This window comes from Anneissia japonica, unplaced genomic scaffold (genome assembly GCF_011630105.1).
Source record: "Anneissia japonica isolate Jap-2015-1 unplaced genomic scaffold, ASM1163010v1 scaffold288292_len1863012_cov191, whole genome shotgun sequence".
NCBI classification, from domain to species: Eukaryota; Metazoa; Echinodermata; class Crinoidea; order Comatulida; family Comatulidae; genus Anneissia; species Anneissia japonica.
Genome location: NW_022688773.1, coordinates 16,612 through 21,834, shown reverse-complemented (window position 1 = coordinate 21,834; position 5,223 = coordinate 16,612). Strand labels below are relative to the sequence as shown.

Genomic DNA, 5,223 nt, shown 5'->3' with positions numbered 1-5,223 from the left:
CAATTATACATGCAATCAGCAGTACAAATTACGATAGAACTTGACACTTTAAAGACTAACTCCAATCAGCAGATACTCAGTCTCAACTATATCGATATTTTCGACGATACAAAGTGGCATAAAATTCATATACATAACTTTATCCGACAATTATTGGTTCTTGGATATTCAACCTAAACTAATATGCCTGATAAGGATCAACCAGCAGCTAATGAAAAAAAAGGGTATGTATTATTATCTTTTTTCTTAGTGTCGTTAAAAATTTGAAAAAATTATAATTTTTGTTAAAACAATCAAAATGCAAATTTTCAAGTTCAATGAATATGTATTTTACCCATGACATGAAACAGAAACCTAGGCCCGTATTATTTTCTAAAATGTATACCATTGCGTATCAACATGCTTGCTGCCATCAACGACGATAAACCTAATTCGTGTCTCAACTTCAGACAAATAAAATATAATACGATACGATACGAGAAGCTTTAATGCAATTTTTATTATAAAAATTGAAGGTGAACAATAAAACATGAAAATACAATACAATTAAACCACAAAAAGGAGGTAGGAAACGTTATTAAAACAATCAAATTTAAAAACAAGTGGTAACATTATACAATAATGAAATAAATCTTAGATAAAATTGATTAGGCCTACACCTGTACCTCCAAGTTAAGCTCTAAAATTAAAAAAAGAAAAATTACAAAAATTGATTTAAGAGTGAATTGCATTGGAATTATTGACAATTTTGAATACAATTTTTAAATAATATATAGTAAGTAGTAAATACATATACGATTCTTAATACAAATTTTAAAAATAGTCTCCCAGCGGGCGCATGTGTGTCGTGCCTTATACAAGAGTTTTATATTTTATATTTTTTAAAATTTTATCTTATGTTCTTCAATATGCAGATGTGTGTATTATCGTAGTGTATCTGGATTTTCCAAAGTTTTCTTTCATAACAATATTCTGTATAGGCCTGTCACGCCAAAATTGGTCCGGGCCAAAAAATGTCCGGCGGACAGATTTTGGCCGCCAAAGTCTGTCCGCCGGACTACTAAAATCGGTCCTCCGGATTGATTTAATTTTAGCCGCTAAAACTGGTCGCGCTTGGATAAAATTGTTCCGTGTCGGCCTGGCCTCTTCATTTGTAACTCGTCTGCTGTTAGTCGGGGTATGAATGATGGTTTCTCCCGTGGAGTGGAGGAAATTTAGTATGCTTCTCTCACATTGAATGAATGATTCGTTAAGCTTTTGAGGAAGTGTTTTATCAACCACCAGATACTGGTAATTTCCTAGGCCTAGCCTAGGCGATACACAGCGTGCATCATTTTCGGCGGCCATGGTTAGGCCTACGTTTGGGCCTAAAATGAAACACAATACTGATTTATTAGTTTTAAATATTTCGTATTATTGTGTGGGGCATTAGGTCATACAATAGATGTTCTAATGCATGAAATAAAGGAGTAAGCATCTCAGAATATAATGCATGTACTTCGTCGCGGAGCACACACAACCAAAACAAAACAAGGTAAAAAATAAACTACAGCGGACCAACACGATTTAAGACCACACCGTTTAACTTCTTCGTACTTTTACACCAAAGGGTTTACTGGGTGCGAAGCTTTACTTAATTTTCACCATACCAGTGATTTCACCAGAAATGATTTCATATTAACAGAGAAAGTGATTTTAAAGGCCTATAATAACAATTTAATAAGTAAGAATTTGCAAATATATATATATATATAATAATAATGACGATAATAATAATAATAATAATAATAATAATAATAATAATAATAATAATAACAATAATAATAATAACAATAATAATAATAATATTTTTAATTAGTAACATTAGTTCCTGGAATAAAATTAATAATGTTGACGGTAACAAATGATATGACCATGTTAAAAATCATAAGAACAATTATAACATAATATTAATAATGAAATAAAAATTACTATACAGTAATGATAGTAGTAATAATAATAATAATAATAATAACAATAATAACAATAACAGTATTAATATCATTAATAATAGCATTATTAGTGAGAAGGTCTTAGCTAACTGTTGTATTTCCGAATACCAGTAAAATACTGTATTAAACTTCTTTTTTATACTCCTCTGTTTAGAACTTTTATATGTTTTGCTCGTTGTTTTTCTTTGTTTTGCCTTTTTTTCTAATTTTCTTGATTTTGTATGTTTCATTTGTGAACGCACCATCATTCTGATGTGTGCCGCTGATCTAAAAGCATATGTTCAATAAAGTTTAGTTCAGTTAACGAACGAAAACATAAGCTATATAATAAGAGACAAGATATTTATCTATCATTCAAAAAAAATATGAACAACGTTATAATAATACAAGTTATAACTATTAAATAGACGCCGGACCGATTTTGGCTTATGTGGACTATATTTGGCAGGTAATTTGAAAGCCAAAATCGGTCCGGCTGACAGATTTTGGCCCGGACCAAATTTTTCCTGACAGGCCTACTACATATTATACTAAAAACACTTTAAAATGAGTAACCCTTGGAGTTACCACGATGTCGTTGATCACGAAGAGTACTACCATGTTCTAGAGGGCGTCCTTTAAATGAGGGTAAAAGCCGTTCGGCGTAGCGAACGCGTGCTGCGTCTCTATAACGTGTGTTCGAGTTTTGAACGCAATTTTGTTCGAGTTTCGAACGCTAATCGATTGTCAATAGAGCGTCCACTACTTCGTGGTAGTAGTACCCATCATGCCTAAACCAGATTTACCCTTTTCTGCCATCTTTAATTGCTACAACACTACATAGCGTCTACGTCCTTCAAATAAGGCAGTAAACACAAAAATTAAAAATTATAAAAAAGTACAATTAGGCGAAAATTAAATTGGTTAATATTATACAAAACGAATAATTTAAATTTAAGAAAATTAATAATTTATATAAGATTTACAAATATAATTACTAAGAATTACTGGTAATTATGCAAAATAGAAAAATAATTAAACATAATAATCAAGAGGTATTTAAAAAATTATGCACGACAAGATCAAGCAACATGCAGGTGTTCAATATACCAGTTATTAAAAAGACCACGGTTAATAATAAATCGTTTTGACCTTTCGCATCTTACTTTAGGGAGGTCGGATGCTTTCTTAGAATACTTATTTCTTAGGTTATACTTATTAACTGTTGCGGACCGGAGCAAGTGGTTTAATTTGTGTTTAGGGTTCTTGACGTTGTTAAAGTAGTTTATACTAAGCATTTCACATCTTTAGAATAGCATGAGATTGAACAAAATTACAGATTAAATTACATGATCTTAGACTTGTACCTTAGACAACACGCAAAGGCTGTAACTAGTGAAATGGTGGTAAAACGGTACCTCTTTGTCATATATTTGCAAAGAGTGATTTTTTTTACTAACACAGCTATAAAATTCAAGTTAACTGGAAAATTCGCTGCATAGTATATTTTAGATAACTTATGGAGTATGTACGGGTACGGGAAGATAAATGTAAAGGAAAATTCTTAATCTTGTTTTCTCTTGTGAAATTAGATGGTTTGGATGGTGCACAATCCTCAGAACGGATACTCCAACCGCATTCTCGGAACCAATTAACAGGCTTCACCCATTTGTTGGAAACATGTCACAGAAAAGCCATTCAAGCGTTTTGGAGGACACCGGCTCGCCCTCGACAAGCCAACCAATCTACTAGCAAGCATTCAGAAAGTCGCAAAAGAATCGAGTTCATCAATTGCAGAAGTGCATTGTACAATGTCATCATAGCACATTAAGTTAATATTCAGTATTTACAACCCACTTAATCATACATAAACAAGGCTCAAACAATTATTTATTTCACATTGCTTATAATGTATATTTGTCTGGTACATAGACTTTACGATTACTGAGATATCAATAAAGCAACTGCATTTATTACATTTAAACATAAACAAATTGTGCATATGATTATATTTCAGTTTAAAACTTTGTAATCAAAATTCTAATCGTTAAATTACCTCATGTGGGATGTATCATTCTTTATTATTATAATTATTATTAATAGTAGTATCAATTCATTATTATTATCATATCATTATTGATATGAAATACACTTTACATAAGTAACGTTCCACCAGTTCATAATAGCTCTTGCACAAGTTTATGATAGTGTAATCTAAAACAATCTGTGGATCATTCATAGCTATATTTTATATTTTCTACACATTTTCCGAAATTTGAGAAATTGAGTCTGCATTTTTTTTAGGTTTTTTTTTTCTTTTTTAATTTTTCAAACAATAAAATATTAATGACTAATAATATTCAACTATGCTTGCCTGGCTTATAACTGTTATGTAATAATAAAAAACATCTTATTTGAAATTGTTTTTAGAAACATGTTTGTTCTTACAATAAACTACAGAAACTTATAATTTATATATTTAATGGTTGCGGTACACCACGTAGATAGCTCTGAAAATAATTGTTGTTTGGAGAGACTTAGACATTGTAAACTGTCACAAATACTGAATGATAATTGGTATAATATTAATAAATATCATTGAAATAGAGTTTTCAAAGACAGTATGAAATATACAGGTAGTGGTGTTTGCAATACTGTGCCTGTTTCTCGTTATTTTCAGTTACTATAAAGACATTCATGTCTCGGAACTTCTACATGCTGAACATCAAATATCTTAATCCCTGTTGTAGTGAGAGCAGAAGACACAAACGTTATCTTCTTCATAACAGCAAAATCTTAAAATGTAGATAAGATATATAAGGCCCTCCAGTAGAGAAACAGGATCTTATTGCACAACATCTCTGTAATAACAGTAGTAGAAATAAAATATAATAATAATAATAATAATAATAATAATAATAATAATAATAATAATAATAATAATAATAATAATAATAATAATAATGTTAATAATAATAATATTAATAATAATAATAATTTTGTGTCTTTTATCAGCACTGCTGCCAAAAAGCTGCAGGGTTTGTTTTTTTTTAATCGCAAAAACTTTATTGTCATAAATTAATATTTTGACCGATGCCACCATATTTCTAAGGCAAGGCCATGTTTACAGACACGGCGTGATTTAAAAGTTTTCATAATACACTGTTAAATTTACTACAGTTAAGAACCCGTACATTATTTAAAACTGAAAATTATTCCCCCATAGTTAATTAATTAAAAAACACATTTCTGT

At 30.3% G+C, this 5,223-nt stretch overlaps 1 long non-coding RNA gene across 1 annotated transcript; it reads left to right on the top strand.

Annotated features, from left to right (window-relative positions):
* The first annotated feature begins 8 nt into the window (after positions 1 to 8).
* LOC117122887 lies at positions 9 to 4,570 on the top strand. The gene is made up of 2 exons (XR_004447763.1): positions 9 to 224; positions 3,563 to 4,570. It is a non-coding gene; the product is annotated as an uncharacterized LOC117122887 (long non-coding RNA).
* The last annotated feature ends 653 nt before the right edge of the window (positions 4,571 to 5,223 follow it).